General features: G+C 42.5%; 1 long non-coding RNA gene across 1 annotated transcript; it reads left to right on the forward strand.

Moving 5' to 3' along the window:
- Nucleotides 1–1315: 1315 nt before the first annotated feature.
- LOC124293094 lies at nucleotides 1316–27571 on the forward strand. Its single transcript, XR_006903002.1, has 3 exons — nucleotides 1316–1422; nucleotides 17153–17160; nucleotides 27560–27571. It is a non-coding gene; the product is annotated as an uncharacterized LOC124293094 (long non-coding RNA).

The following is a 27571-nucleotide window of genomic DNA, read 5'->3' on the forward strand; positions in this document are numbered from 1 at the left end:
ACAAGGTTCGACTGTATGTAATTGAATTTTTCCCCGTGTTTAATTAAAATTACGTTCGATTCATCGTCAATACGCGGAAACCTTTTTAACTTCCCGAAGTTTTGAGAGTTCGGATTTCACCATTTTAACTGTGTTTCAAATAAATAAGTTTGTGAAAATAATACTTACAGAAAATAAAACATCGTACAAATAAACTTCCGAATTTTCAAGTATTTAAAACTTCTGGCGGAACGCTATATTTTTTTTTTTATGTTTTGTTCTTCTAATACATACATTTGAAATTTTTTAGCTTCATTGATTTTGACGTTGACGAAATTTAAGAAGTTAGTGCACTGCGCACAATGGTCAGCTATTTCATCGTCTAAATGCGGCAATGAAAATGTATTTTTTTAATGCAAAATTTGGTTCTTCGAAATTTATTTTGAAAACACAAAACCACGATGAAACATTTGCACTTCATGTTTTAGTGTCTCCTGTGAAAAATATATTTTCATAAACTGAGTTAAGAATCTTAGACGGAAATGGTTCATTATAGCACAGCATCGTTTAATAATTATCTAATTATCTACAAACCGGTATAATTTAACGTCACAGTTATTTCAAACAATGAAACATGAGATATACGATCTCGGTATAAAATGATTGAAAAGTTTATTTATATACGTAAAAATAGACGAAGAAAGATAAAAGTAACGGATTGCTCACGGTGGACAAACACGCAGGGAAAGAAAAATATTGTAGATTTTACATCTCCTGTGGCGAATATACGGCTAACACTTTTTTCGAATTAAATCTACAGCAATGGAGGCAAGATTTACAAATCCGATAATAAAAGTTAGAAAACCACCATCAAGAGTTACGTGCTTACATGCTCAGGTAGACCCACCACAATTGATGTAGATCTGACTCCAAAAAAGTGCTGTCCGTATGTTCACTACACAGATCTAAATTCTACATTATATATTTTTTCCGTTCGGAGGGTATAATGTACCATAGAAGAAGAATCAGAGTACGGTCTGAGAACCGAAGAGAAAATACGACCTTGGAGTACCAAAGTAAAGTTAAGTAAAGTAAAGTAAACGCGTTTGCGCCGAGCAAGTCCGATCCGTGGGCAATATTTCATTCGACACAGCGGCGCGCGATGGAACAGACTCAAAGACTTCAAAGGAGGCGGATGTCCGGCTGGTGACGTCCTTGCGACCAGAAGTATGGGCCGGTCGATGCGTGCCGAAGAAGAAGAAGAAGAAGAAGAAGAAGAAGAAGAAGAAGAAGAAGAAGAAGAAGAAGAAGAAGAGGAAGAAGAAGAGGAAGAAGAAGCAGAAGGAGAAGAAGAAGAAGAAGCCGATTCTGCAGTGGTGCAGAAACGCGTTTCGCGTGGCGCAGGCGTCGCGACGCACGCAGAGGCCTCGAAGAGATGAGAGCGTTGTAGGATGCACCGGAGTTACACTAAATTAGCGAGGACGGGTCGTCGCGTAATTCACAGCTGGTTAATTGGCGACCATTTTCACGCCAAGAGCGTCGCATACAGTTTAGAAGCCGGAGCCGCGTTCGCTGCGGCAGGGTGGTTGGATCTCGTTTTCGAGCCTTCTCCTCGACGAGAGATTATAAATACGACGCTTTAGAGGGCAGAAAAAGATGAGAGAGAGAGAGAGAGAGAGAGAGGAAGAATAAGAAGGGAAAAAAGAGGAGAAGGAGGAACTTTCGAGGGTCTCTGTGTCGTCGTGCCGCCGGGCATCGCGGCGCTGAGGGATGCTGACAGACGCGGCCAAGTGCCACCTCGGTTCGTTAAGGCTAACGATGATACCCGCTCGCAATATGACTTATTTAATTGACCGAACGAACCCCTCGCTGCTCCTAGTGGCTGGAATCAAACCATTCCGTAATCAACAACTACCCACGAATACATAATTCACACTTTGTCGGCCAGGAAAACTGCACTTTGATACTTGTGGCAAAACTGTTACGACACCCAGCGTCTCAGTGTGTCAAGTTGATTAAGAATAGATTCTGCCGTGTATTAATTAAGTCGCTACCCCGTGACGATAATCTTTGTGACACAATTCGCCATGGTGGAGAAAAATATATGCAGCTGTGCGCGAAAAATCGAACTGAATCACGACGGTGGTAAATTTTGAATCATTCGACGGTTGTTTTTTTTCAGATCGAAGCCGACTGAAAGAGGACGAATTTGTAAAATATTGCCACAAACTATGATGCAAATTCTCCGATTCCTGACCGCTCAAAAATTCACAACACATGGTTTTCGATCCACGGTTGAAACGGAGACAGATTTTTTTTTCCATAATCTTGGCGTTGTTGATTGTTAAACTTTGCAATGTTGAATTAACCACGAAAAAACAAATACCTATGTTTCAGTTAATAACTTCGTAAAAAATATTCTTCTGAATAAAATGAAGTTACAATTTTTAGATTCTTCAACGATTTCGAAGCGATTCTGAATAAAGCATCGATCTGAAATTAACGCTTTTGATTATAAGTCCCGTAAATTATATATTTTTGTATTTTCGAACAAATCTTTGGAGCTCCCGAATGCCTACAATAATTCAACAAATGCTCAGTGCCCCGTTATTTCGTAATAAAATGAATGAAAAGTATCGATTATTGGCGAACGAACCACTTTAATAGGCTTCGCAACAAGAACGAGTTTAAGATGATCGGTGTGAGAGCCGGGAAAGCGCGTGCCAGAAATGCCTGGCTTATGATTGGTCGTTCTCTGTGTCGCTGTCGTATGGAATAAGTAGAAGCGAGAAACTTTATTTATAGATTAGGTATTAACGAGAGGCCAGGAATTCCAAAAGCCGCACGCGACATGCTTTCGGAGCTATTTTCAAACGGCGCGACAACCGCTTCAGGGGAGAGAACGGGGCTAACTTGCCATGCGGGGCGCCAAACTCACGAGCCTTTTTCAATAGGCTCACACACTCATTCAATTTCTCCGCTCGCGCTCCGTTGACACGAGGCGAACCGGGGATTATCGAAATCTTGAAGACGAAACACGAGTTTCGAATGCTTCGAGCTGTATTAACACGAAGCCAATAATTCAAGTCTCAGTTTTTACAAATTGTTGAAATTTGGAGTCACGCTCCTGTCGTTGTCATTTTATGAAAAACACGCTTTTTTCAACTCTATTCAAAAAAGACCAACGACACGAATGAAAGTTTACAACTGGAACTGATCTTGACGGAAATTCGTTTCATACTTCAGCTGATTCAATCAATGATCGAAACATTATGAACAAATTTTTTTGGTCAAACGAGTCACTCTGATAGTTCAGAAAAACTGAATTACTGTAATACATATCGTATAAATCCCCCCCAAAAGAGAGCGATAGGATTTTTTTTAACAGAAGTATGTCTTCGGGAAATCATAGATTTGTTCACATTTTACGATTTTCTAACCAAAGATCCCACAACTTTGCTAGATTTTTTTTTTACCGAAAGTTCAACTATCCGTAGAAACATACGTTCTATATTCCGAAAAGTTAGAAACTGCATTCATCCAAAGTATCATCGATTCGTCACAATTATCGAAAACAAAAAATGAATTTTCAACCGATGAGAAACAACGTCTATTCGTAATAACGAAAAACAATTTTCGATTCAGTTGAAACATAATTATTGAATCATTTCGATTATGACGTACATACAACGTGACTAAATTTTTAATTTATCGTAGATAAAATTTCTTCACCCAAAGTTCGATCTTATTCGATCGAATCGTTAATTTCCGGACAAGAAATCTGAACAACAGAATCGTGCCAATCCTTAAGTTTTTCGCTGTTTATTTATTTTATTTTTTTTGTCTCACTCTCATCGCGTTCCATAAAATGGATAAAATCATACATCATGGCCGGCTTATGATTTCCGCGGCAACGAAGAAGGGGAAGCAAGTTTCGCCGTAATTCGTCGACACGCGTCCACTAATTATACATCGGTGAGAGGGCGATGATCGGTTCGATTCCAGGAAGCCGAGGCGGCTTGGCCGCAGGACTCTCTCTCCCTATATCGTTGATTTATTAACCGATCCTGACGATCGGCGTGTAGAACGAGAACTCCGGCGGCCGGTCATCTGTCGGGGGAAAAAGTGCATTTAATTAACCACCGCGAATCGGCGCGGCGCTGCGGCTTTTCTCCTCGCGAGGCAAAAAGCAAGTCGGATGACAAGTCAATCAGGGCGATCGGTGTCGTGGAGACCAGATCGGCCCTCGCGGTGACCCCGAATCGCCAGAAAATCGGCCGTGCCGCGTCTCAATCGGCGTCGTGGGTAAAAAGCTTCCCCCTTCCTCCGAATTCGAACCAACGTGCCGAATGCTAATTACGGCAGCGGGGAGTCGCCCGCTTTTGGATCATCGGGAAAAAGCGGAGAGTGTAATCGACGGGGGGCCCGAAACCCGGAATATGTCGGTTGGCCAATCGAGACTCACCGAATACCTTTGCCAACGTTGTTCAGTCGGTTTTGAGAAAAGCTTTCGCTAAATATCGACCGGGGTATAGAAACTTTTCGATTAACAAACTTGACCGGATGCAGTACACTTGGAGAAATTTTCAGTTCCGATTACCGCTCAGTCTTTAACCATTTTCATTTTTTACCACGATCGAAAAATACAGTTCTGGGTACAAAATGAAAATTAGTTTTCTAACTGTTACCGGAAAGTCCAGTATCCGTTACTATTCTTTCTCATTACGATCACTGTTACTATATTTTCTTGTAATTGTTGTGAAAATTTAATGCTCGTGTAACGATGAATTGACGTTAAAGCCTTATTTAACTAAAAAAGTAGAGTAAACCGAACAAACTGATTTTGCGTTGCAATAAACGAAAAAGGATCGACAATAGCGCAAAATGGTTAAGCGTACCTCGTTTTTCGTAATTCCAACATTATTCAAAGAGTTTTTTTTAACGGAACCTGTTTTACTCAATTTTTCTAGTTAGTGTAACAAGTGAAATTTTTCTCAGTGTAGGTAATTGATGAAGAATAATTGGTGACCATGAAACGGTGTGGTGAAATTATTAACCCTGCGCCAGCCGTGTTTTTTTTTTTTTCAACAAGTTTAAAGTTCGATTTATTAGTAAGAGATTTCTGTCGTATTTCTACTTTATATCCTATTCTGTGCGAGGACAAAAATGTATAAATATTAAACTACAGAAGGGTCACAGCACCAAAAATGTAAAATTGCTACAATCTTTGAAATTTAGGAAGTTAAAACATAGCAAAGACGGAGTGTAGAAAAGTCAAAGTACCGGCTCCAAATTCTGAAAATTCCATGTTTTACCTTTCTATACGTACTTGGACAATCTTCACTTCGAAATTGTACGAAATGGATTCTCGTGTTTTTGAAAATTCGCTATTCCGACCCTTTCCTTGCGACTGATCATCCTCCCTTTTGACCCCAACCAATAACTTCCGAGCGTCAAAATCACTCGTCAGAAATATCTTCTCACCAGCATCCATCGAAGGGTTTAAGCCTCGTGAAAACTTCCCGAAAGAAACGGCGATCTATTAGCGGCGTTTAAGCGCGGAGGGGAAGCGGTAAATTTGAGGAAAGAGGTTGGGCGTTGAATTTCGTGAGTTTGTACGTACGAGGTGCGATATAAATAAATAAGGTTTATTATGAGAGGGGTGGCGAGTGGCCCCACGGCCAGACGTCACAACAGCGCCGAGGCGCGAAGCGTCAAAGTGGATTTATGGTATTTTCGCGCCCTCCTCCCAGGCCGCCTTTGAAGTGACGTCGGTTTTTCCTCGCGCCCGTCGCGCCTCGGACTCGCGGAAACAAATCGGCGGAGCTCTTTTGATCGTGCGAACGTTCAATCAGCCGACGAGCTTGCGCGGTATCGTTTTGTCAACTGCTAGAAGTAGATATAACTGCACGGCAACGGTGGCTTATTTACAGAGAAACTGAATGTTAGATAATCGATCATGCGCCGCGGGGTACGAGAAAAAACAAAAAAAAAGAAACGAAAAACAACTAACCCAAAAAATCAAAAAACAACTTGCAAAAAGAAAAAGATAAAACGCGCCCGGCAGCCAGGGACGTAATTAATTATAAATAATTAACCGCGATTCGTTAGAATATATAACCTTCAGGGGGATTATTTGGCGCAAGGGGATGTAACGATCGCGGGCAGACAAACGACCGGGACGTACTTCGGTCCCTCTGTTCAGACGCCGACGCCGACGAAGATGCTTCTTCCCTTCCCTTCCCTTCCCTTCCCTCCCTCCGCCCTGCCTTGGTCGGTATTACCGAAAACCGCGTCTTGTACTTTTCTCAGCTTGCTTTCGGGAAAGGAAACGGCGCGTCACCGAGATCGTTACGTTGACGAATCCGAGTGTCTCTCGGTCCCGCCGGAAGTCGCCCTGTATCTTATGTATGTAGGTACCTTATCCCTTGTAGGCCTGTACACGCGTCACCTATACAGCCTCTTGTATTCCAGCCGCCAAATTCCAATTAGTCGTCGCTACTTATTTTATTCAAAAAAGATTCCTCTCGCTCTGTGCTATGATTCCGGTGTAGGTAAGGCGATGATGTTACGCTTTTGGTTAACGATTGAGCAGACAAAGCATCCTTTTTTCTTCTCTTAATAGTGAGATAGATATCTTGGTCTTTCTTGTTCTTTGATAATGAAGAAAAAAAAAAAAAAAAAAACGGTGTTCAAATTTAAAGGAATGTCTGAAAAGTTATTTTTTCAATCTATGTCTGAATTGTCGAGTTGAGTGGAAAAAATTAAACAGCGAGCAAAACCGTTGCGTGAATCGAAAGAAATATATTTTACAAAAATTCATTGTACAAATTGACACTCTTTACCGATTATCCGAAAGGATTAACCGTAGAACGGTAACGGGGTGTGAAAAAACACCCCGCGTGAATTTAAATATCCCGCCGCAAGTGAATAGCTTACCCTTTTTTTTTTTTTTACCCTTCCAACTATTTTTTCAATCACTGTTTTGGAACTTGCGCAAAAAGTTTTCTGGCCCGTGTGATTCTTGATTAAAAAACGAAGCCAAAATAAGACCCTGTAAAACCCTTAACGATACGATGTAGCGGAGAGATGGGATTCACAAGATTGCGGCGTTTTTACAGTCCCCGTTACTGAAATCGGTAAAATAAAAAAATCAAAATAAAAACATCGTTACCGTTCTAGGCTTAATAATGTCCGCAAGTTGCGTTCTGTTTAAAAAAATTTTACCACCTAAAATTTGGCGAGAGTGAAATATGAGACAGTGAAAAATTGAACAAAGTGGATGGTTAGACTTATGAGTTATGATACATACATCTCAAGTCTGTTCTCTGTTTTACTTTTCGTAATTTCTACTACACGTTGGATGTTCTTTTTTTTTTTTTTTTTTGTTCTTCCTTTTTCTTTGTCCTAGAAATTTAGCGAACAGAGGCGGGTGATTGGATAAGCATAAAAAGAGGAGACAGCTCGAAGGATCTTAGGGGTGGTAAAGGGGGGCGAGGGAACCGGTGCAGAGACCTCGTTACCTCAAGCATGTCCCGCAGCGCGACTACACACGACTCTTTGAGTCCCGATGTCCGGCCAGGACGCTCTCCGTGGGACGTCCTCGGACTTATCCTCGTCAATCATCGATCACGATGCTCCAGTGTCATCAGTCACGAGGACATATTTATAACCGCCTCGCATCGACTCGTCGCCTTGTTGCAGGACATCTCTTTCTCTCTCTCTCTCTTTCTCTCTCTCTTTTAGTTCAAGTCGCGTATACACTACATATATTATTATACACCAATGTAATGCCACGGGTTAGTTACATGTTGACGAATGCAAATTTACTTTGTACTCGGCGAAAGCAGGCCTGCGTCGCAATCTTCGACTCTGTTGTACCCATTTCCACGTCTATCACAACTGAATTGCGAAATCTTTATACCGGAAATGTATGAAATTAGGTTTGGGGATGGCGCGAGGTAAGATAAATTGCAAACAATGTATTGCAACACTTTCGATGCACGTGATATGTCGGATTGGCTTTCGGGGTAACGATTCAATGCTTCAGGCTAAAGAACAAATCTGGAATATACTTATTTTGTCGTTAAGCAATGGGTATGATTTGTTTAAATGTATCAAAAATAAACCGCATGAGATACGAACCTAATTTACACCGCTATCGTTACCTCTCATATTCGTGGTGAATGAAGGCCATTCATAGCTTGTACATCATTCATGCGAGAAATGGGAAGAACCCGGGAATAATCTTACGAGAATTGAGTTTCGGTGAAATCGTCTGGATTTTTTATATGGTGTAGATCGTGGGATTCTGTAAAAAGTCTTCCTCCGCTATGAATAGTTAGGGCTCTAGAAAAATGTTCGTCCTATACACAGTATTCCTTTATGCAAGAAACACTAAGAAAAAAAGAATTATTTCTAATAAGTGATTAGCTTAAGTTACAAAATTAACTTAGCCATGTAACCGGACATGGTCACTTTAATTGTAAGTCTATGGATTCATCCTCTTCTCCAACCTCAAAGATCTTACCTGCAGATGACGTTTATACCTGTAGAAAATAGGTGTTTTTGGTTTTCTGATGGGAAAATGGAGATTATAGAGTATAAAAAACGGCACCGTGTTTGAAATAAATTTCCGGAGGTGTTGTAAACATAAATACAACATATAAATAGTCCAGACGATTTCACTGAAACCGAATTCCCATAAGATTATTGCGGGGTACTTTCTATTTTCAATCTAAAAAAATACACCGGATGGATAAAAAATGTAAACAACGTACATGGAAGCACATTTTTCTTCCTATGTTAACAAAAACCGCATTGACTTCTTCGTTCGATCAAATTTGAGAGTTTAACTCAGGCCGGTCAGTTCCTAAACTGAGCAGTTACAACGGACGCCAAAGATTCTTTGACGATATAATTTTTCGAAGCGTTTGGTTAATCGTTTCGAAGCTCACAGCTCAAGCTATTGCCGTTGCTGAAAGTGGCACGGTACCAAAAATACTCGTGTCATTTCTGTCCGCACGAATAGCTGGGTGCAATTAAGATGAAAAAAATAGGAAAAAAACGAACTAAAATTAAGATTTTTTGGAGAACGGTCATGAGCCAGTTCTCAGAATCTGGTGCAAATCGTCCGCGCGTCCCTTTTCGTCGATTTCGGTGATCGGCCTGGGCGGAGAACCGAATGGCCATTTCGGACTCTCGGCGTCGTTCAGACTGCGAAAATCGGTGATACCAGAGCTTTAAAGCTCTCCCGTTTCACTGCACTATGTACGTTGAACGCGGGCGCGTGAGCGCAGTCATCAATCACCGAGGAACCGGGCGTTTATTTTGAGTCCCTGCCGTTTTTGAGTTTTTAATACACGCGTCATTACCGAGTGCTGGCACCACCTCCTCTCCTTCTCTGCAGATGCCCTCTGCGCTCTCTCCGCTGACGCCAGCCACCAAATGCGTTTTAAAACTCTCTCTCTCTCTCTCTCTCTCTTTCTCTTTCATTCTAACCGTGCGTCTTTCTCCTCATTCCTCTTCCTTTTCTCCTCCTTTTCGTTCGCGAGCTTGATATTCGATTTATTCATCGAGTCCCAGGGGGGCGATCGAATACCGCTTCGAATCCTCGAGCGTGCATCGAGATCCTTGCCATCCAGCTATAGGTTTCTACTCACTCTCCACTTTTCCACGGTCCGTTGAAATCTCGCCGATTTACCGTCTTGCGCAAGTTGACGGGGAATTCTTTCGACGAGAGATCAAACATCGCTATGTTTACGTTGCTTTCCCGAACAAATTGAAACCCCAAGTTGTACGCGTCTCCCTCTGTATACTCTACAATTGACGAGCTATGAGATGATTGCCAAATTCTCTCAAGTCTAGGTCGGGAAAATAGTCCGGTGCTGACGGCTTCTTGTAAGCGCAGGAAAAAGAAAAAGAAATATTTTTAAAAATAAAGAACCAAATTATTACATCAGTGAAAATTTGACCCACCTAATTGTCAGCTCCGGCAACCTGGATCATAATTTCCTTAGCGTTTAAATCAATCGATAAAAATTACGAAAGATGTCAACTCGAGCTTCATCTATATTCGCTATTTTGTCATTGTTCGTTTCGAATTGAGAAAAAAAAAACCATTGACAAGTATCTATGAACCGTTTCTATTTTGAAGCATGTAAGCTTTAGGTAAGAGTCTAGGAGCTTTTATCTCAGGCTTTAATCGTGCGACAATTGATCAGGACAATTGGAACTGACAACGAATGCGAAACCACATCGTGGTGAATATGGGTTGGATCGTTCGACCGGCTGCAGTCTACGGTAGCGATTAAAATTCATTAAAGTTCGAGATTAGTGGATCGGTTCTGAAAATGGACCGGTGATGGCTCGCGGTCCGCATATCAATCGGTGGACGAACGAAAGTAAAGGAACTAAAGGAACGAAGGACCGAAGGGGCAGTCGCTAATGAGGGCGACAATTCCGTGTCTCGGGCACAGCCGCTTGGAATGCAGCCGGGCAGCCTCCGGTTCCAGCATTTGGAAATTTATTCGACCGCCTCTTTCGGCGTTGTTTTATTGGCTGACGATGTGCCACCGCCTGCCACAACCACTCGGCAGGGGTGCCGTTCCGAAATTAACGCCGGGGCTCTTAATCGAGCCTTATATATATGTGTATTATATTATATTATATTATTTTTCTCTCCTCTCTTTTCGAACGGTACACCTATACACTCGGGCAGTAAATTTTCTGGAATTCGTCCGAATCGAAAACGTTCAATTTGAATATGAACCTATATTAGATAATTTACTTGGTGTAACAGAACTAATCCGACTTATTTCGATTGAACTTTATTTCAACCCTTTGCATCTTTTTTATTTTCTTGAATGAGCAAAGTTTTTGATATTGATTTGCATTTAAATGGAAATTTTTTCTGAGTGTGACATTCTAATTTCGGTCCTTATATTCTGGCGCTTACGGCTTGGAACAAAATTACAGATAGACAAATTTCAATATTTCAGTGGATTCGAGGGTTGATTTTACTCAATATTGTGAGAGAAGAAACCGAGTATATGGCGTTAACGGCTTCTTAACTTTCATAGGTGAATTGAGAAAATCCTATTTTACAGTGTTTTCTTCTTCCGATTGGTAGAATATAGCTTTTCAAACTTTGGAAAATCTTGGGGAATATAATCATGATTGTTTGGAGACTGAAAAATAGTTCGGTAATTCGAAACAACAACTAAACGGAACTTTACAGTGATAGATAAAAGCTTCTAAGCATTCTTTTGTTCTGTCAGTATAATGGTACCGGAAAGCAACATTTTACAGATTCTACGCAAGCACCGTTCGATGACATCCAAATTGTCAAACAGCGAAAAGAATTCATTTCGATATCTCTGTTCACGAGTAGCCCGGAAACCTGCAACGGTCGTAACTCACTTTAGTTTAGGTACCTATAGCATCGCCTTAAACTGGAACCGGGTGAGTCGCTTAACCCAAGTTTTACAAACGGGTTTATCTAAGACAATGGATAACGAGGGGTAGAGTTCGGGGTGTTAATTAGGCAGCGCTCATATGCTAATATGGGGACTAAGCCCCGTTTATTCCCACAGTAGCTGCCGTGAGCCACGTACATGCATATTGCTCGCTCATGCGGTTATAGTTACCCGGGTTGTTGAGCCCCGTCGTGAGGTGGGTAGAGGTGTACGAGAGCCGGGCACCTACCCCGCGTCTAGAGACACCGTGTTTACCAACCTGCGAATAGCGACCGACGAGCTATTTGTCTCGCTAATATCTTACCCAGGCCAAAGCGCCCTTCGCACACTCACTCCAAGACTCGAGCCCAGGCTCTGCATTGTTCCCAGGCACACTAAACTGTTTCCATCTTGTGATACATGCCGTCGACAATCACTGGTTTGGTTCTTCCTTCGGTGATGACGGTCGAAGACCTTCGGATCAGCATCCGCTTCTTCCTCCATTAGGACGATCAATCGGGGATGATCAATTCAGTCAAGTAATCGGTTGGAAATCACTTGGGAATCGGTCGGGAGTCGAATGGATTGAACAACGTTACGGAATCACTTGGAAATGAGTAAAACTCTAGCTATCCTTCAACATTGGATTGATGATCGTTAGTGACTTCCAAGTGAATGACCGTTCCAATGTACCCTGCAGCACTCCGTTTTCATTGGCAATTATACCATAGTTCAGTCAATCATTAACACACTTTCAACTTCGAGAAGAAAACGATATTAAATACTTAAGTCAGCCCTTCTTCCAGTTTCGGACATTGCAACTTCAAGATGTACGTTGCTGTTGATACTCCGCGGATAGATTTCGGTCTCTATCGAGCGGTGCTTCGATTATTCTTTCCGCTGGACTGATTCAAATGGCTTAGCCACCTGCCTAATCCCAGGATGCTGAGATAGGATCCTCCGTCCGCAATCGAGATCGGTATCTCCGAGCTAAATAGCTCGGCGAAGGAATCCGTCATTCTAACACACCAGCGCGATGCCTGGGCACCTTTCTTCGAGCCGCAACAGCAGCAGCAGCAGCTCTGGCGAGGACCAGATCTTCGATCTTTTTAATACGCACTTTTCAGATCACGAGAGTTGTGCCTGCGGATTTGAATATTTTTAAACCAATACTCTGAGTTGATTACTTTTCGAAACCGGTGGCTTCTGCTTCCGTGTGATCGAATTAGTCGGCAATCGGTAAATGGATTTTTGAAACTATTTTGGAAATGGGGAAGAACAGAGAGGATTTTAAATGGATGTAAAATATTATACTGTTTAACGACCAAAAGATGTAGAAAAAAACTAGCAGATGATTCAAACATATGGTTTTCTGAAGCAGAAACATCTCGACACTGAGGTATCGGAAGTCTTCTATACCGAATCATATTTTCACATTAAATTACGACGGTGCCAAATTCATCCATTCTATAGCACTTGTGAGTATAATTGGCAAGTGCAGCGGATTTCTCCGCGATTCATGACACGCGCAGATTTTTGGAAAAACAACACGATAAATAATACGCTTGTGGACGCAAGGATCAGTGACGACAGTTTTATCGGTGTATGAAAAATTGGCGTGCAAAAGTCTCCCCCCTAACGAAAAAAAAAAAAAAAAAAAAATCGAAACCGCGTTTGATGTGCCGGGATCATATTCCGGGCAAGCTTCCCACTCGAATCCACGCATGTATGCGCGTCGCACACATACGATCGAGTATTTCCGTAAGACGCGATAGAATCCAGCACCGATAATTTACGAAAAGTGAAGACGGCGACTCGCTGCGCGGATGCAGCGAGACCGAGATCCGTGTATAGGGATCCTGTAAGGAGGCTGTGAGACGCCTTCGATCAAGTCCCCATTGTCAATTCGACGACACGTAGCTTGTCTACAGGCAACGCTCGAGCGACTCCGAATGGAGGTGCATGGCTCTCATCTCCCGCGGCACAGGTAAGAGCTGGGCGCCAGATCTGCTCGGGTAGAAACACGGGCTCCTCGATCATGCGAAGCTCGCCGAAGGCGCACCTAATACTTGGCTATTAGGCCGCAAGTGTAACCTTATATCCCGACGGCGGCGCCTTTTGATGAGCCGCGACGGCGACGTCCTCTCGTCGCATAGTCGACGCCGAGTCCCCTGGGACAGATACAAGGATCTCGAATACCGCGGGAGGATTCTCGTCAATCCGAGAGGAGTGCCCATTTTTTACGGACGGCATGGGTTGCGGAAAACTTTCGTTTTCACGAAAATTCGAAAAACGCTCTCGCACGAAAGTCGAACTAACCTTTTGGACTTGCAAGCTCGTTCGATTTCATCTTTGCACCGGACGTCCTTCAGCCGTTCTTCGGCTTCCGTCTACTTTAGGTTCGCAATCAATCCCGGACGGATAACGAAGAAGGCGATAGAGAAAAATAAAATAAATAAAAGGATGGAGAGGTGAAAAAGGGTGGGAATAAAAAATGAGCCGCCAAGAACACGGTTGGGATTCCTCGATCCTGGAACACGACATCCTAGCGAGGTGACAACTTTCGAGATCCTGCTCTTTGCTCCTTCCACCGGAATACTTGTTTCAAGTTTCTTTTTGTTTTCTCAGATACAACGGTCAGTTGAATTCGTATGGGTATATATATATATATATAATAGGTATATGAATATACGTGTCTTCTGTGCTCTTCTGAATGAAAAAATGACGAAAACGAAAACGTCTCGACAATCGAGAAGAAATGAATTTTTAAACGAGACAGAACCCGAGAAACAAAAAATGGAAAGCAAAAACAGTAAAAAAAAAAATCAGAAATGGATAAATGGCAAGATTTGTCTCCTGGGAAAAGAAAGCTGCGATCCACGTAGGCGGTAAGGCCTGCGACGTGTTACGTCACCTGTGCTCTTCGACCTCGGGCAGGTAATAAGCCAAACCTCGTACTAATCTGTCAGGTAAAAATAGGAGGAAAAAAATAAGAAGATAAACAGAAAGGAAAAAAAAAATAACAAAAACTTGGAACTAATAGCTGGGCTTTTGTCTGACACTCTACGAATTGTGCTATACTTATATATATATATATATATATATATATATATATATATGTATAAATATCCTGTCATATGTTCACTTTATGGCAGAAAGAGAAAAATTGAAAGAGAAAAATTGAATCCCAGAAAATATTTGCTTCAATAGTAATCTTGTGTATGCAATAATTTATTGAACGATGAAGTTTAAAGACTTGTTACGATATTAAATTCCTGTTTAAATTTACATTGTTTTATCAAAGCTGCACTGACAAAAATTTCCTTTGTTACGGTAACTAGAAAAATTGAGTAAAACAGGTATCGTTAAAAAAAACTGTTTAAATATTGTTGTGATTACGAAAAACGAGGTACGCGTAACCATTTTGCGCTATTGTCGATCCTTTTTTGGTAATTGCAACGCAAAATCAATGTCTGAGGTTTACTCTACTTTTTTAGTTAAAGAAGGCTTTAACATCAATTTATTCTTGCACGAGCATTAAATTTTCGCAACAGTTGCAAGAAAATATAGCAACAGTGATCGTAATGAGAAAGAATAGTAACGGATACTAGACTTTCCGGTAACAGCTAGAAAGCTAATTTTCATTTTCTACCCAGAACAATATTTTTCGATTGTGGTAAAAAATGAAAATGGTTAAGGACTGAGCGGTAACCGAAACTAAAAATTTCTGTCAGTACGGATAAGCGGACGATTTTTCTTTTTTTTTCATCCCCAACTCCGATAATTTTTTGATTAATTTCGTACAAAAAATCCCGGTGAAAAGTACGTATTAAAATGTCGTCCAGCCAGCCCTGTTGTTGCAGGAGAGAACTCGCAATTAGATGTAATTCCGTGTATCCCCTTGGTACGCGTGTAACGATACGAATGTTGTGTAGAGTACGTATCACAGTGTAACTATTATTACATTAGATCGCGAGAGCGGGAAATGTTATCTCGTCAATGTTATCTCGCGCGTATAAACCGTATTACGCGTGGCGGTATTATATCGCGTTAAACCGCTGCAGACAAACACACCCCTTGATGCTCTGCGCAGGTTGTTGTAACTGGCTAATTTGAAATGTAATTGAGCCGGAGTGAGAATTTCCCGCCGTGAAGGTTCGATGACGTACGAATTTTCCTCGGATTTTCATCGAGTCGTGGAAATTCGGTGCGAGGAATTTTTTAAAATTACACCTTTATCCAAACACGCCATTAAGTCCAGAATTCAATTTAAGTATATATTAAAATATCGTAATTGTAAACTACGTGTTACAGACCATGAGTAGGTTAATTTTTATTTACCGTAAGTGATGAATATTTCGAAATAAAACTTGCAAGTTTTGACCCAAACAGACGAACGATTTTATTTCGTACAAAAAGAAAAAAAATAAAAAAAATCCTCATTCTTTCATTATTCCTGCAACGATTTTTTTTTATTATATTTTTTATTTTTTGTCCGCCGTTGAGAGTAATCTGTCGATTACAAAAAAAAATTTCTAAATACGTTTGTACTTCAATGTAAAATCACTTTTCTCATGCGCGAAGACGTAAAGTGGTACATTTTGAAACATCGGACATGATGTGGTTTGCGAACGTGAGCGTATGCCTCGCTTCTTATATTTTATTATCCTCCCCCCCCCCCCCCCCCCCCCCCCCCACCACACGCACACACGCACGTATTAACAATAAGAAATCAGTTTCGCTGACGCGTTCGTTAACAAGTTTGCACGCATATTATGCACGCAGGCTGACGTTGGGTGTATTTTAAAACAGATGAGCAGCGAATCACTCGCTGCATTTATACGTGTCGATATATTATAGACACAATAATATAAGCCGAAGCCGATACACGACAGGATTCATTTTTCACTGTACTGTAATGTATGTTAGGTATAATTACAATTCCGAGAACATTAATGGTGAGATAAAAATTTGATGCATTGGCATTTGGCAGATGGGTGCGAACGGTTCGAAAGTCGCGATAAGACAACCGGATGTGACTGTTTCCCTCTGGTGTACACGTACACCGCGTAGGAGTGAATCGCTGACGCGACGATCGAGTTAGCCGGGCCGGCAATTCGATGAAGCAATTCGCTGCTGATGAGACCCAAGCGAAAGTAAACATTGTGCTTATAATCGGTAATTGGATCTCAGACGCAAGAAGAAGAAGAAGAAGAAGAAGAAGAAGAAGAATAGGAAGGAGGAAGAAGGAAAAGAAAATAATAATAAGAAACAAAAAAGAAGAGGAGAAAAAACGTCGGACGTAATTCACTGTTATTACCAGTTTATTTCACTCCCAGGCCATAATAACGTATTAAACAGTGCGTTGTTTATCACCGTGTATAATCAAGCTCAACTATAACCTCGAGTCGATCGTTCAGCCCCTATATATGTACGTGTATAATAACGCAACAATTACTTCGTTTCGATCGTATAATTTACCGTCCGAGTTTCATGGCTTGATGAATATGAGCCAAGGCAAGGAGAAAGAATAATCTAGATCGATTCCATTATATACAAAATGACGGAGAATATTCCTCATCGTTATTTATAATTTTCCGTCTTCCGGACTTCCTGTTCCGGTCTCTGCTCAGCTCCAGTATACCGTACTTGTAGTTTAATCCTTGAATCAAGACGCTCTTCAGACACTGATCAGGATTATAACCATCGACCGGAAGTCTGAGGAGTTTAAGTTGCGGAGACAATGACTTGGCGCGACTCTCGTTAACAGAGCGTAAACCATAAACCCGACACTCTTCCACACGTCTTCTGAACTTCCTGAACGTTGCAACTGCGGGTAGCAGCAAAAAACTTGAATTGCTGATCGATAAATGAACCAGAAAACCAAATTTCACAGACGCGAAAACTTTATTCGGAGAATTTAAAAATGTGGATAGTTCAAGTAAAAAAAATTGAAAACATGGTAAATCGAAATACAAAAAGACAAAGTATAGAAAGGACGTGTAACAGCAAAATTTATAATCTATATACGATTCTACATTATCGAGTAGAATGATTCCGATGATTCTACAGTTTGGAATTCTATGTTCTGACCTTTCCAATATTTCACTTTTTCATACTTCGACTTTCAACACTTTTAAATTCTAAATGCTAAGTTTTCTCTAAGACTAAGTCACTCTCGCCGAGGTCGGCTTCCGGTCTGTCGTCAATGACTAATCATTCATTTCCGTTTCGCATAATAATATCGCACCTTTATCGGATCCAAATACGCGACAGAGCGATCAAGTCACCCTTAACGCCGCTTAACGGGCCGGCGGCTGGAAGGATAACGAGAGGATGAGGATGAGGATGAGGACGAAAAGAGAGGAGAGGAGAGAGGAGAGCTAAGAGATCTTCCGCGACCGCAGACCTCGTTATCCAGCATCCTACGCGCGATTCGCGCGAGTCGAACGCGAGGCCCTTTCCTTATTTTTCGCTTCCTCCTCTCTTTTCCTCTCCCTATCCGTGTTCCTGCGTACCTTAACTCTCGAATTGCTCGTCCGGCTTTCGTCAGCGCGAATCCCGGCCGGCGCTATTAACTCGAAACGCCGCGTGCACGCGGGGCAAGGGCAACTTTATTTAAATAAAAGCGGCGTAAACTCGATATTACTGTTCGGTTTATGTATTCAGGTATAACACGAGCCATTTCGCTTTAATGACCGAGCGTAAAACATTCAACTCTGATTAAACGAGACACACACCGAATGCCTTATGCGGCTACTGCACTGCAGCATCCTTGTTCACCTTATTACATATAAATATATATACTTCACACCTACATTATACATCCGCTTTTCGACACTTGTTCCAACGTTTTTATATCAAATCGTGACCACTGTTTCTTTTTCTTCCCGCCATATCTTCGTTCTTGCGTGTAAAACTAAAATCTGTTACGGTATATTTTTTATCACAATTGCATGTAGAATCTGGCTGTTATTCTTTCTATCTTTTGTTTTTTTTTTGCGATCGAAATCCACAGACTTGGATATTTGAAGACATCCAAGTCTACCTAGAAATCGTGTATATTACTGAGAAAGGATTTTATTTACTGTTAACAAATAAGTATTTCGTTACTATCATCAAATTTTAGTAGAGCCAAATAATGATCGATAAAAATTTATTAATAGTAAACAAATCATATTTGGCTCAAGTAAAATTTGATAATAGTAAAGAAACATTTATTTCGCCGTATCTATATATACTTTTTTTTTAACAGTAAATAAACTTTTTTCCCCAGTGTAGCGTCTCCTCAACTTGAGTGAATACCCAGAAAAAAAATTCAAGTAATAATGTTAAATTGCTTTGTTAAAGGAAGCGATTTTCAGTCGGGGTCTTCAGCGACCCCAAGGTGTCAGTAATGTTATACAAGATAAAGGTGCCAGCTAAAGGTGAAACCTTCCATAAATGTACTTGCGGATCGAAGATAGCAGCTCGTATCACTTTTTGTTACTTTTTATCACGCTTTTACAGCATCATATGTACCAGTTAAGTCTCTTTTTTCAAGTGGATCAATGAAACCACAATGCGAGTGCTTCTTTTTTGTATGGTTTGGTAGCCTGACGTAAAAGAATTAGATATTTGACGCTGCGAAAATCCCTTTCTTTTATTAATATAATGGACGTACCCTTCCTCATCTAATTCCCCTTATCGTTACGAGAACAAAAATAGTTTAGTAGCTACAATGTTTGTAGGCCTTTACTGAGAACTTTTTTTAAAACATCAATAGTCCAAATTCTGCAAAGTTATTCTCAATTTCAATGTCAAAACATATTCTTAGTCACCGCAAAGTTGCAACAATAAGTTTTACGAGACAATTTAACGTACGAATAACGTAATTCGATATCGAAAATAGTGTATGTAGATTTCATTCGAAGGAATATAGTGGTAAATGTATTTTTTTTTTTTTCATTAAAATGACGAATAGTTAAATCTTGTGAGTCACTTTTTAAAATTAAAAAGTCGTTTTTAGATAAGTTGACCTCTACAAGCGGTGAATGGAAGTTATAGGTAAATATATTCAACTACTTCGGTATTATTAACGACTAATAATTATAATCACCAGTGATAAATGAAGCTCACTTATATTAAACAAATAACTGCTTAACCGAAAGATAAAAATTATCCATCCATCTGCGAAAAATTAACGGAAATGCGATACTTCTGGTTTTTTCTTTCATCTTTGTTTATCAGGTTATAAATGATGTATTTCGTATATGCTGCCATGTAAGCCTGCGACGTTAAAACGAATGAAATAAAGTGTCGATCGAAAATTCGATACTGTGAGTTGTACACAGATCCGTAAAGATACGCGTATTAACAACGAACGTTAATTTATTCTTACACGAAATGTATAACATTACCTGGAAAGTACGACGGGCAAGTAGCGGACCGTTATAACGAACACTTGCAATTGTGTACCTATAATACCTATACCTACTCTGATCGATAACGATCTGACGGTGAAAAATCTGTCGCATTAGTTAACGTCGTATAATGCAGACTCGGCTTCTTATACCCGGTGGAATAACAGATACGTTTTTATTGACAAACGAAACAAAAAATCATCGTCACTTCTTGTAAACGGTGAGAAATCGGCAAACGTTCAACTGAGAAAAATTTCATTTGTCACAGTAACTAGAAAAATTCAGTAAGACAGGTATCGTTAAAAAAACTGTTTGAATATTGCAACGCAAAATCAGTTTCTGAGGTTTGCTCTACATTTAAAAAAAAAAGTTGGTTGAAAGAAAATATAGTAAGAGTGATCGTAGTGAGAAAGAATAGTAACGGATACTAGAGTTTCCGGTAACAGCTAAAAAACTAATTTTCGTTTTCTACACAGAACTATATTTTGTCGATTGTGGTAAAAAATGAAAATAGCTAAGGACTGAGCGGTAACTGGAACTCAAAATTTCTCTCAGTGTGCAAAAGAAAGCTCGTCCAAGCCTTTCCGAATATGAACGACAGAATCGGATGGTCTATAAATTTTTCGCCATGGTGAATCCAGACGATGCGTGGTCCGGGATGGTTCGTTCGTGTATGGTACGTGGGCGGCCCCCTCGCATCCGGCCTAAGCCGAGATAATACACACGACGTCTCGCGGGACATTTGCACCATCATTAAAATTCGCGATAGTGGATCGAACAGGCATGGTGTGACATCACTCTCCGAGGCCCCCCCGGCTAACTAAACGAACACAGGCAACGTGCAGTCGGTCTCTCAACGGTATCCGAAGACGGGGGAGGGGGTAGAGCGCAGGGGGCGAGTTGTCACCCAGAGTGTGACTCGACTCATCGCCATTCCTCATGGAGGATCTTCTTCGTCGGTTCCAGCCTCGCTCTCGCCTCCCACGAACGAACGACGAGATCCACGGATAGCGTTCAGCAATTGTGGCGCAACTCTGGCAGCCATGATCATCGCGTATTGCGCGTCTTGGAGTCTCGGAGAAGAATTATAACAACGGATTTTATCAAGAGTAAAACTGATGCGAAGAGATTCTCGGTGTCGAATGTCAATAGAATGGAAAGTCAAGATTTGACGTTTCGACCCTGAGGAGGATCCTCTTCAGACAACTAGAAATGTTGTTATTATTAAATGTAACATGCCTACAGTTACAGTGACATATGCATTTGCATACAAAATGTTAAAGTAACAATCACGTTTAACTACTTGTAAAACCTCGTAACAGAGATAAAAGTTTCTTAATGAAAGAAAAACAAAAAAAAAATACAAAGGTTATCGTTCACTCTCATATCGTAATCCGAAGCGATCCATAGATGATTAAGTTTTAGATGCTTACCAAAAACAAACGGAAGGTTTACAATTTTTTTTTTGATCAGGTTCTTTCAGCGACGTTATTTAATCGAACAGAACGTCAAAGAAAGGTTGGTCTTGATCCCGAGGAGAAGGAAGAGCAAGAGAACTATGGATCACTAATCGATCACGATGTGAGAGGAAATTCACGACCAGTTATAATTCTAGGGAGAACGTGGTGTCATGATCGTGGTGCTAACAGATCTAACTATACATAAAATGTTAGATCCTTCACCGCGAAAAGGATCACTTTAAACGTTCGGTGGTAATTGAGTGGTAATATAAGTTGCTCAGATTTTCGGTGTCTGATCTGAGATTGAAAGAACTTTTTTCACTGAAAATATTGGTGAAAGCAACAGTAAAACTAATCCTTACAGATTCCTTGCATCACTGGAGTGAACAGGCGGGTCTCTACCAGGATCCGATTGAGATCTAGGGATATCCTGTTCCTGTAAGGAGAACGTACCGAGCGTAACGTTATTACGGTTATTACGACGGTTATCAGCGTAATTGTTTTCCCTGGAACTTGCGAAGCGATACCATCGACTCCCGGAATTGATTGTGCCAGCCCGACGACCACGGAATTAATAATAACGTTTACTATTAAATTCAGAGAGTCGGACACGTCGCATCCTTCAGGTTTGTTGGATCCGACACCTTGCCCTCTGCAGCACCGACTTCTATCTATATACGGAGTCGAGGGACCAGCCCAAAATCTGTCGATACACAATGGCCCACACGCCCGACAAATATTTTCTTTGGTAAAATTTTAAAGGGGTATTCAACGGGTGGGTAATGCGCTCTCACCAGGATTATCGGGGTCTTTGCCGAGGCTCGCCGAGTTACAAACCACACCTTCACTTCCTGCCTCTGTATGCCTATACCGATCCTCCCTGTAACCGCACTCTTAAACAATCCTTGTCACCTCTTCACCCTGGCGCATCCAGCGTTTCGTCAGGCCCGTCAACGACAGGTCACGGAGGATTTTCAAGACCCTCCCGAAGCTGGATCATTCTCTTCTTCCATTCGTGCAACAGAAATTCGGGGTTTCATTCCTGTTTTAGGATTTTCCTCCTTCATCAAAAAAAAAAAAAACTCCTGCATCTTGGATGCTGTAAAGTCGTACCGTTGACTTTTTTCTTATGGGAAATTATCATTATCTATGAATTGGGGGTGCGAATTTACATCCAAGTTGAGATTTTTTCGATGAGGGTTTTTATCGCCCAATCAGGCTCAGGTTTAAATTTTCATAAAATTTTGCTGTGTGGACACTTGCCTGGCTTAAGTTTCCAACGTTTCCATAATGATTCAGACGTGGCACCATAGTCAGTATCTGATTAATGACTACATTGTATAATATTATATCGTTTTTAGCCTTATACTTAAAGATAATACTGTTTAATAACGATAATCGACAATAAAAATAATATCGAAACCAATCACCAACTACATTTTCACGTTCTCGTAAAAAATGCTCCTGTACCTTTTCCTGCGTCTATAGGGTAATAGTTGAGGTGTTGAATAGTAATTCTATGAGATTGGACAACGATCAACAATTCGAGGCGAACTAATCAAGAGACGATAATTATATAACTAGAGTGCCGAAAGGAAATCCTGACCGCAGCCAGGTAACGGATCCGGAAAGTCACTCGGACCACAAAATGATAATTTCCACTACAACAGCGGAAAATTCGCAGAGACCGAGAACGCGCTCCTTGGGTTGGTACGACGAGTGCTACACCGGGGGTTCGGGTTAATAAATAATTTCTCGCGTACTCCCTGTAGATCTGCGGCTGATAACTCGTTGAAATACGCGTTCAGGGTCCGGGGTAGAGGTCGGTGGCGCTCGGCGGGGCAACACCCACGTATCACGCACAGGTATCGGGGTAAAGCGAGGATGGGGGAGGGGGCGAGAGGGGGAGGCAGAAGAGAAGAGGCCCTCTCCGCCGTCTCCACCCCCGCCTTATTGGTACACCGAACGAGGGGGCGGCGAAGGTACCTACGCGCATGGTGGCGAAGGGTGAAGGAGAGCGGCGTCGTCGTGGCAGAGCGAGGGAGTCGGGGGTCATTTTAATGCGCGAGGACAGCGGGCCCGTCGGTGTGGCATAAGAGCCGCAATTAAAATGCCAGGCTAGCGCCACTCGGGAGCAACCGTCGATAAATAAGCCCCACGGAGAGGAGAGTAGAGAGAGAAGGGAGGAGGGCGAGGGAGGGAGGGAGAGAGAGAGAGGAGAGAACCGGCGAATAAGTGTGCCTCGCAGTCGCACCGTGACAATAAAAAGGTGGAGACGTCCTGGCCGCGCGGCCATGTTCCTCATACCCTGACGATTCCCGGCCACCCCCGCCCCCCCCCCCCCCCCCCCCCCCCCCCCCTGGAGGAAAGAAACGTGGATGCAGTGCCGCTACCTGCAGCTCGCTTCGAGCTCGATCTAATTGTTCGAATTATTGTCTCGACGCGCTAAGAAAATGGCCGCCACCGTCGGGAGAACGGCTGCGGGAATTATCCTTAATACAATGCCCACCGAGGCCGCATTGTCCCGCTGCCCCCGGCTTCCGTCGACGCTGAGGACCGACGTCACCGTCGATGTGTGCGAGACCGGGCGTGTATGTATACGCGTGATTGTTCCTCGGGATATTCACTCGCTTCTTCGACCTTAGACTCGATAATGAGATATATTATGCATCCACCTACCTATTAGTAGGTACTATAAAGGGATATAAGTACCCGCGGCGTGGTTTCTTCTTCGTGCCGCCGCGATGGTCTAACGAAGAACTGATTTTACTTTGTAATTCTTCGACGCGGGAACCCGGCGAACGATCGCTCTTCATTGCTTGGTTCACATACTGAGGAATTCTCAACGTCGACAACGTCGCCTGTTCCGCACTTTATACTCGCTACAATACTCTTTTAGATATGCTTGATCGGGTCAATTAACTTTCGGGAGATTTCTTATTGTAAGGTGAAACTACTAGGAGAATTGGTGAAAGGCACCTACTCAGAATCATGGATATTGAATGGAATCAGGCCAGAAATCATGTGAATGGTTTGGTATGCTCGATTTATAAACGATTCTTTTCGTGCATTGTATTGCAATGAAGAGACGAACAGACGGGACGGATATGACAATGTCCGGTAAAAACACCCTGCAAATTCTCTGTTGATTCAAAGTTATTCACGTTTTCAAATCGTCCCGAGGAATCTACTTTCAGAATAAACCAGTTCAGAACTTGGCATTGTACAAGGAATTTTTTTCATTTAAGATATAATGAATTCAAACTGACGTAGCCTAAGGGTATAGAAAATGTCAATTTCTCGATTATTATAATTTTTTTGTTAATCAAATACGCAGCTTTGATCGAACTTCACCAAAATGACACAGTATATTTTACGAAAAAAGGCGAAGCTTGTCAAAACGAAAGAGTCATCGCCCGATTGCGTGACATCTGCGCTATGATTATCACCGCGTAGACCGTGAATATGGGATTGCTGAGGGTGCCGGAGAAGCACGTAGCCGCTCATAGAATGGGAGGAAATAAGTAAAAGAGGCAAGGCTGAGTACGAACGTCGAACTGAGTAGAAGGCGAACGATGGCATCGGGTCCAGGAAAATCCTCGGGTCGCGATAAATCACACGAAGGTAAACACAGCGTTGTTATTCCCTGTGGAGGAAATCATTTTGTCGGATTTGAGGTAACGCGTCTTTGACATCCGTGATTCAGCTACCAGGAAGTCGTATTCCCGTGTCCGTAAGTACCCGCTACACTTTCAGCGCGCTGCACCGATCATCGGGATTAGTGAAATTGCGAAGCATGCACATTTGTGAAATAGACCAGAAAACTCTCTTCTTCACCCCCGGAAAGAAGGAACGCTGGAAGTCGACGTTGGTGCCGAAAGAACGGATCCCCCTCGTCGTCGACGGGCACGCCGTGTCTGCAACGAGTATAAGCGAGGGTGTGGAGATATTTACGAGGTAATAATTTAGCCGCCACTTAGGTCGCTATTAATTTCCGAAATTGCTGAGAAAGTAGGAATTTTCTACGGGTGATTCGGACCCCAGGGTGAAAATCTCGGCGATGACTCTTCGTCGTCGTCGTCTTAGCCGTCGTCTAGCTCTGCTCCGGGTTCGTCGTCAGGTGGTTTCTTCCAGCTCCTTCTCGATTATTCTTCGTCGGTCGTCGTTAAGGAGCAGCAGTCAACACAGATAAGGAAGAAGCGGGCCTCGGCATGACGTGACGGATTGATTAGAGCCCGGATATCGTGTTTGCCCGAGGGATTTCAATTATTTCCCACTATTTGCGGAGCTCTCCCCGACGGGGACGCGATCATTTCATATCGCTGGTGGCCGCGGTCGATGCTCGTCGTCGGTGGTGGCTGTGGCGGTGGCGGCCAGTCCCCGGCTGTCCGATATGCGATATTAATACGACGTCCAAGCGCGAGCCGCCCCTGCATCCCTGAACCTCGTGAAACTTGGCTCACTGTATTGTATTCCGGTTGTATCCGCCTCCAGAGCAAATGCCTGCACGTTTTACACTTTTGCATCCTGATCCGCACTTTTAATACTCAAGCCTCGAGTCCAAGTCTAATAATGAGTACCTAGTCTAAACATCGGAGAAAGGCTTCTTGTTTTTCCGAGAAATTCGTACTTTTTCCAAGTTTCATCCTCTGACAAGTGAAGGAGCGTTTCCGGCTTTCAACCCGGGCGTTGAGCCCCACCTGGATACACTCACGCCAATCTCTGAGAGCACGAAGAAAAATTCCAACCCTGTGGTAGACCGCCTTTTTTTCATTTACCACACCGACCACATAAAGAGGTCCAGAGGAAGCAGGTAGCCATGGTGAGTAGTGTAGGTAATCAAACCGAGCGAAGGAACATCCCCCGAAATCACTCAAGCTCGAGGTAACCAAGATTTGTAGCTTCCTTAAATAGGCGACGTTGCAGGTCATTCAAATGTCAATCGAGTCCAATTCTCCATCTGACTTCTGGTAGGGGGCATAAAATTTGACTGATGGCCGTATTAATACGCGAAACTGAATTCGAGCAGGAGACGAGATTGAGTTAGAAGCTGCCATCAAACCGTCTCCGACTCCCTTAGTGTTCGAAAGTCCTCGTGTAGCGATGTGACAGACGTTGAGATGTGGTACTCGTACTGTCGTTGTGCAGGGCGGAGAGCACTTGGTCGATAAGACGTATCACGTAGGTGGAAAAACGCGAGTTTTATTGGTGATATGAAAGAAGAGAAAGAGAGAGATCGAGACGGCGGAACGAAACGGAAGTATTGGGGTAGATAGAGCGGAGGCACGCCGCGGGGAAAACTAATGGCTCGGGAGTGGCGTCATTTGGTATGTCACGGCGGCTGAGGTATGGCGGCAATATACTAGTGACTTCTACGGATTATCGCATATCGGCGATATCTCATATCGGACCGGACATCGGCGATATGCGATGAATGAGTCGCCCGAGTTTCCTATCGCTCTCCGCGCCTCGGCGTGTCCCGCATTCCGGCATTCCTGACCCCCAGGTTTCATAGAAACGACCAACCGACCAGCCGTACATATTGCGCGTTTGTCCGCCACTCCGTATCGCACCGTTGCACCAATATCCCCAATAAAGCGTGTCTTTCGTAATTCCTCAAGTTTCACACCCTGAGACGATATTAACCCACCTTCGTGGATCCCATGCCGAGAAAGCTTCCGAGAAAACGGTTCAAACTATCTTTGGCACCTTTATCAACTCTTAATGATTCGTGTCGAACGATTAACTAATTGGTTTCCTGCACCTGATCAGGAACTGTCCCAACAGCTCTGCAAAGAACTTAGCATTCTCAATCCTGATTTGTTTGAATTTGACCTCACCAAGTGTCTAATGTGGGTTAAAGCAATGTCACCCAGAGCCTGATTATTCGTTCACTAAATGACCTCCAGGGTAACCCCGCCAACTTTGAAGTCCAGACATCAAACGAGTGTGATTATTCGGGGCATAAATCAGGAAAAATTGTGTTTGGGTAGTTAAGTGGTTCAGATATGCAATTGAATATTCAGTAGCTGGCTCTACCTCTTCGGGAAAAAAACGAAGAATAGGAGAGAAGTAGTAGAAAACGCAGAGCGGCTGGTTCAGGGACAAGCAAGGTGACGCGTGGCTTTTGCGCCGTAGTTCAGGGGCGAAGTGGGGGGTTCGCGGCGGACGCCGAGTCGAATATTTATGTCGACTTACCGCAACAATTAGCGTTATAAATCAGAATTACCCAGGCTTTGTCCGATCGGGTGTTTGGAACTAGGCGGCGTGTAGG

Source organism: Neodiprion lecontei, chromosome 2 (genome assembly GCF_021901455.1).
Source record: "Neodiprion lecontei isolate iyNeoLeco1 chromosome 2, iyNeoLeco1.1, whole genome shotgun sequence".
NCBI lineage: Eukaryota > Metazoa > Arthropoda > Insecta > Hymenoptera > Diprionidae > Neodiprion > Neodiprion lecontei.